The 7,436-nt window shown below is 39.1% G+C and overlaps 1 protein-coding gene across 1 annotated transcript in view; it reads right to left on the bottom strand.

Annotated features, from left to right (window-relative positions):
* Positions 1 to 7,436, bottom strand: part of NEK10 (NIMA related kinase 10) — a 325,365-nt gene that overhangs the window by 194,320 nt on the left and 123,609 nt on the right. The window lies entirely within an intron of this gene.

The following is a 7,436-nucleotide window of genomic DNA, read 5'->3' as shown; positions in this document are numbered from 1 at the left end:
AAAAAAAAAAAAAAAAAAAAAAAAAAAAATGCCCCATGCGCCAATCTTCTGAACCACTCCCAGCCTTCATTAATGGTGTACATACATTAGGTCATTATGCTATATATATTGACATAATGAGGTTTCACTAAAAAATATTAAAATAAGTCTTTCTGACTGGAAGATAGGACAAAGTACTTATTGAACTTGTGATTCTACTTTTTTAGATTACCCTTTATAATTTTCAAATAAATAAAATGAATCTAATGTTTTGGCATATGGCAGTCATCACCTCATCTGGCTAAAGAAGTAAACAAATATGGTAAGCCTAAATAATCACCATGAAGGTCTGAAAACCTGAAATTAATGGTATCTATTTGTACGAAGTCATAGTAAATAACAATGTTCACAATCATCTCAAAATACTTATATAATAATATAATTATGTTAATACAATGGATTCTAATTTTTAAACTAGAACACTAAATACTTATATTTAATATTAGCACTAGTATATTTTTCAAAGCACCTTCACATACTTCTCTTTTTTAAGCCACTCAATAACTTAGATCAAAGTGGTAGAAACAGATATTATTCCTATTATCACTGTATGGATTTACAAACATTTCAAGAGGTTTAATTACTAGAATTAAACAAAAAGACAGTGTTGAACCAGGGCAAAAATTCAAGTTGCTATTCCTAATAAAGTTTGATGTTCACAATATCACTTTTTTAAGTGTACTAAATATGTATGGAATTTCACTGTAATGAATTTTAATAAAAAGTATTTGATTATCTATACTAAAGTATCTTTGACAGGTTGAAAATATTCTGAAGTACCTTGACTTCAAAGTAATATTAATTCATGCTATTAATAACAATATCCATTTACAAAACAACAACCTTGAACTAGCACAGATTTAGCTGCTTACATATATTGTCTATTTTATTTTATTTTATTATTATTTTTTTTTTTCCGGTACGCGGGCCTCTCACTGTTGTGGCCCCTCCCGCTGCGGAGCACAGGGTCCGGACGCGCAGGCCCAGCGGCCATGGCTCACGGGCCCAGCCGCTCCGCGGCATGTGGGATCCTCCCGGACCGGGGCACAAACCCGCGTCCCCTGCATCGGCAGGCGGTCTCTCAACCACTGAGCCACCAGGGAAGCCCAGTCTATTTTAATGCTCACAGTGCAATAGGAATTATTATGGTTAGTGCCTGTTATGCTTAAAGGCAAGGACTCTGGAACCAAACAGGCTCAGTTCAAATCCTGGCTTCATTATGTGCTACCTAAGTAACCCTGGGCAAGTTATTTAATCTCTCTTTGCAATAGTTTTCTTATCTGTAAAATAGGGATTGTAATAATATATATAGTAGTATTATAATATTAAAAACTGAATAAGTTAACATATGCAAATGTAGTATAGCATAGTGATAATCAACTGATGTATATCGCTATTTAATCTTCACAACCACCCATTTTATAGATGAGGAAACTGAGGCTCAAAGAGAATGAGTACCTTGCTCAGGGTTTCTCCGGGAGAAATGAACAGAGTTAGACATGAATTTGAGGTTGCTCAATTCTAAAGCCCCAAATTCTTATCAAAACAGAATATAATACTGTCAACAAAGAAAAATCAGGCCCAAACCATTTTATTTACAAATTCAACCAAACACTTAAGGGATAAATATCAGTTATGCATAAACTCTACCAGAAAATAGAAGAGGAGAGAACACTTCCCAACTCATTTTATGAAGTCAACATTACCCTGAACAAGTCCAGACAAAGACATTACAAGAAAAGAAAAGCACAGAACAGTATTCCCCATGAGAATAGATACAAAAAATAAGTAAATCCAATCTAGGGATATATTAAAAAGGATAACACATAATAACCAAGTGGGGTTTATACCAAAAATACAATGTTGATCCAACATTTAAAAATTAATCAATATAGTTCACCAGATCAGAACATTAGAGAAGGAAATCAAATGAACATCTCAATAGTTGTATAAGAAGAATTTGAGAAAATTCAATATCTATTCCTTTCAGCAAAGTGGAAAATAAACAGGCATTTCCTTAACCTGATAAAGGGCATCTATGAAAAACCTACAGCTAACTTTCTAGTTAATGTTAAAAGATTGAATGTCTTTCCCTTAAGATCAAAAAAACAAGGCTGGATGTTATCTTGACTTATGGTGATCATTTCACAGTATATAATAAATATCGAATCCTTATGTTACACACCTGAAACTAATACAATGTTGTAGGTCAATTATATCTCAATTAAAGCAAAGAAGAAAAATAAAAAAGAAATAAAAGATATAGCTGTCTTGTTAATATATTGATAGATATTTTGAAGAGATTATCATATAAAAACATTTTTAATGTACCTTGATAACTGAATTTTAAAAATAAATCAGAAAACATTAGTTTTCTTTCCTTTCAAAAAAAAAAAAAGAAAGAAAACATACTAATTACAATACAATCATAGGAACAAATATCTAGGAATAATAGGACAAAGGACATGAAAGACCTATGCAGGGAAAATTATAAAATTTTGTTACAGTCATTAAAGAAGACTAAAATTAATGGAGAGAAAGTCCAAATTCATGGATTGGGATTTTCAATATTATATAGATTTCATTCTTCTTAAACTAATTTGTGTAATTCCAATCATATGTCTTAATATTTTGGGCAGAACTTCACAAATTGAGTATAAAATTCAAATAGAAATAGAAACTGCCAAGAGGAGCCATGGATTTTAATATAAAAGAGGACAGAGTTTTCTATAGTATATTAAGAATTATTACAAGGCTATAATAATTAAGACAAGGTAGTATAAACTCAAGGATACAAAGAAAAAAAGGCAAGGATGTCCACTCTCACCATTCCTATTCAAGATTGTACTACAGGTCCAAGTAAGTACAATAATTGCATACAATTTTTTGTGCAAAGATAATTTTTTATTTCTCTTTGATAGATTCCTTAGAGTGGGATTACTGGATCCTATGACAAGTGTATGTTTAATTTCATAAAAAACTACCAAGCAAAACTATTTTCCATTGTGTTCTCACCAGAAATGTGTGAGAGTTCTAGTTGCTTCTGCCTCCTCACCAGCATTTGAAGTTATCAGGGGTTTTTTAATTAGCCATTTTAACTAGTATGTAGTGGTAGCTCAGTATAGCTTTCATTTGCATTTCCCTAATGACTAATGGTGCTGAACATTTTTAATGTACTTATTTGCCATCTGTGTGTCTTCTTTAGTGAAGTGCTTGTTCAAAATTAGGCCCAGTTTTTCATGGGGTTGTTTGTTTTCTTATTACTGAGCTTTCTTATTATTTGTATTATTGATACTAATTCTTTGTCAGATAGATGATCTACAAATATTTTCTCCTTGTCTTCAACTTGTTTTTTCATTCCCTTAGTAATATCTTTCATAGAACGGAAGTTTTAAACTTTAATGAAGTTCACTGAATTAATTTATATATATATATATTATGGTTTTGATGTTATAGTTTATTTTCATTTATTTATCTTATTCTGGCTGTGCTGGGTCTTCTTTGTGGCACGTGGGCCTCCCTAGTTGCAGCGTGCTGGCTTTCTAGTTGTGTTGTGTGGGCTCTAGAGCACGCAGGCTTAGTTGCAGTATATGGGATCTTAGTTCCCCAACAAGGGATCGAACCTGGGCCGCCTGCATTGGGAGCATGGAGACTTAACCACTGGACCACCAGGGAAGTCCCTTGATGTTATAGTCAAGAAATATTTGCCTAGTCCAGGCTATTCTGCTGAAGAGGCCACATAGAGAAGAGGGGTCCTGGTGAATGAGAGGCCAAGCTCCAGCCAAAAGCCAGAACTAATTGCCCATCTTGTGAGTGAGCCTTCTTGGAAGTGGACTTCCAGGCCAAGTCAAGGCTTCAGATGATGCAGCCCTGGCTGACAGCTTGACTGAAGCCTCATGAGAGACCCTGAGCCAGAATCATCCAGCTAAGCTGCTGCTGGATTCCTGTCCCTTGAAATGGTGAGAAAATAAATGTTTGTTGTCTTAAGCCACTAAGCTTTGTGGTAATTGGTTACACAATAATGTTTAATTAATACAACCACTATCACCTAGTCCAGGACACCACGAACTCTCATCCAGGCTACTGAACTATACTTTCTAAGCAGACTCCCCACAGCCATCACTACCCTCCAAAACATAATTCTCCATACCAGAGTCACAATGATCTTTGAAAGACCTAAAGCAGATATCACTACTTAAAGGTTAAAATTCTTTAAAGGCTTCTGATAGATACTAAGAATAAAGACCAAACTCCTACCAGGCATAAAAGGCCATACATGACCTGGGTTTTCAGAAAGGTCTTTCTTGACCATACTATCAAAAACTCATCCCTTTCCTCAATACTCTCCTATTATATTTATTTAATTCTTACTATCTTTCAACCTGAAATTACTTTCTTTGTTTTTATTTACTTAATATTCATTTACGTATTGGGGTCTGTAATTCCTAACCAGAATGCAAGATTCATGAGAGCAAAGATTTTGTGTGGTTTATCACTGTAGACAGATGGAGATGTATATTTCGATACATATATAGACATATATGCATATGTATGAGTATATTTATCTATCTGTCCTCTCGATACAGTAGTACTACTGACAAATGAGAGGGCTAAGCTTACAAAGTGTTTTTAAGAACTATGCAAAAGCTACATGGCTTGCTATAACCTTTCCATTTCTCTATAGTGCAATGGAGAAAACTGGTAGAAATAGCATAGTGTTTCAATATTTTTGGGAGCTCACTATAATTTTGGCATACATAAACTTTGACCAACTTACTATCTAAAATAATACTTTGACTTTTAGTTCTAATGCTACATAGAAATTATCCTGTTTCTATAAAAATGCCACTGATTTTGAAAGGCAAAAAACCAAGGAGTGGCACTCACAATGACTCTACTCACTCCAGTTAATTGAGATAATGGCAGAAACTTGGACAGCTGTCTGCAAAATCACTGATGGTCAAGAAGTACTCTTAAAGAGGAAAAAAATCTAATATTGTTCGGCTATTTAGAAAATTCTGGTAGCAGTATTAATGTTTTAATTACTCTTTCCACATCTGTGACCATATTTGGAGTGGAGGAAAAGGTTTTATTTCAGAAAATGTGGTCATAACAGCATTCATGTGCTAAAATAGAAATTAAAAAATGACAACAGAAAACATTTTATATATAGCACATATTAAAAAGGGTAAAAACCCTCTCCTTTAGTAGAACAAATGATACCAAAAATGTTAAAGACTGTAGCAACTTTATGCTACAGCCTGAAGCTGTCAACTTTCAGATGGAAAAGATGTGTGATTGAGACCCTAGATTCTTGCTCTGTTGTTTGCTATCGGTGCGACATTGGTCACATCACTCACTACTCTGTGTTCTCAAAAAAATGGCCTACAAACTTACTTTTTGCAGGGGTTGCTCAAACAAAACTATGATAATAGATGAGAAGCACTTGGAAATACTGCACAGATATAAGGTGTTCCCATTCCTCTCCACATGAGCTTTCATCCACCACATGTCTGTCAGAAACTCCCAAGTTCACAGCCAAGCCAGAAAGCCCCAGTCTTTGTCTGGGGATTCACCCCCAGCCCTATGAAGCACCTGCCTCTTCACACCCCATCTGGGATATCCCAAACCGCAGATGACATCACATCTTCCCCACTTCCTAGGCCTGAAATCTCTGACACGTCTCTCTTGCTCCTATACTTACTCACTCACCAGGTCTTATATCTGAATTTCCAATTGTTTCTGTGATCACAGTTTAAATATGCCAGGAGAGGAGGAGAGAGAAGACGGCAGAAGAGTAAGAGGCGGAGATCACCTTCCTCCTCACAGATACATCAGAAATACATCTACACGTGGAACTGCTCCTACAGAACACCCACTGAACGCTGGCAGAAGACCTCAGACCTCCCAAAAGGCAAGAAACACCCCACGTACCTGGGTAGGGCAAAAGAAAAAAGAATAAACAGAGACGAAAGAATAGGGACGGGACCTGCACCAGTGGGAGGGAGCTGTGAAGGAGGAAAGGTTCCCACACACTAGAAGCCCCTTCACGGGCGGAGACTGCAGGTGGCAGAGGGGGGAACTTCAGAGCCGCGGAGGAGAGTGCAACAACAGGGTGTGGAGGGCAAAGCGGAGAGATTCCCGCACAGAGGATGGGTGCCGACCAGCACTCACCAGCCCGAGAGGCTTGTCTGCTCACCCGCCGGAGCAGGCAGGGGCTGGGAGCTGAGGCTCGGGCTTCGGTCGGATCCCAGGGAGAGGTCTGGAGTTGGCAGCGTGAAAACAGCCTGAAGGGGTTAGTGCACCACGGCTAGCCGGGAGGGAGTCCGGGAGAAGTCTGGAGCTGCCGAAGAGGCAAGAGACCTTTTCTTCCCTCTTTGCTTCCCGGTGCGCGAGGAGAGGGGTTTAAGCACGCTGTTTAAAGGAGCTCCAGAAACGGGCGTGGAGCTGCCGAAGAGACAGGAGACTTTTTCTTGCCTCTTTGCTTCCTGGGGCGCGAGGAGAGGGGATTAAGCGCACCGCCTAAAGGAGCTCCAGAAACGGGCGCGAGCCGCGGCTGTCGGCGCGGACACCAGAGACGGGTGTGGGATGCTAGGGTTGCTACTGCCACCACCAAGAGGCCTGTGTGCAAGCACAGGTCACTCCAGTACCAGGGTCCCGGGATCCAGGAACAGCTTCCCCGGGAGAACGCGCAGCGCGCCTCGGGCTGGTGCAGCATCATGCCGGCCTCTGCCGCCGCGGGCTCACCCCGCATCCGTGCCCCTCCCTCCCCCCGGCCTGTGCCAGAGCCCCCGAATCAGCTGCTCCTTTAACTCTGTCCTGTCTGAGCGACAAGCTTTTGCTTTACAGACAAGCAAAAGCTGAGAGAGTTCAGCACCACCAAACCAGCAAAGAGCAGACGCCCTCGGACGACCTACGCGCAGAGGCGGGGCCAAGTCCAAAGCTGAACCCCAGGAGCTGTGCGAACGAAGAGGAGAGGGGGAGGTCTCTCCCAGCAGCCTCAGAAGCAGCAGATTAAAGCTCCACAATCAACTCGAAGTTTCCTGCATCTGTGGAAAACCTGAATAGACAGCAAAATATCCCAAGTTGAGGAGGTGGACATTGGAAGCAAGATATATTATTATTTTCCCCTTTTTTTCTTTTTGTGAGGGTATATGTGTGTGCTGCTGTGTGAGATTTTGTCTGTATAGCTTTGCTTTCACCATTTGTCCTAGGGTTCTGACCGACCCGTTTTTTGTTTTTTTTTAATAAAATGTTTCTTCTTAATAATTATTTTTTATTTTAATAACTATATTTTATACTACTTTATTTTGTCTTCTTCCTTTCTTTCTTCCTTTCTTCCCTCCTTTCTTCCTTCCTTCCTTCCTCCCTTCCTTCCTCCCTTTCTTCCTCCCTTC

Source organism: Physeter macrocephalus, chromosome 18, assembly GCF_002837175.3.
Source record: "Physeter macrocephalus isolate SW-GA chromosome 18, ASM283717v5, whole genome shotgun sequence".
Lineage (NCBI taxonomy): Eukaryota > Metazoa > Chordata > Mammalia > Artiodactyla > Physeteridae > Physeter > Physeter macrocephalus.
The sequence above is the reverse complement of the archived record's forward strand: the minus strand, read 5'-3'. Positions and strand labels throughout refer to the sequence as shown.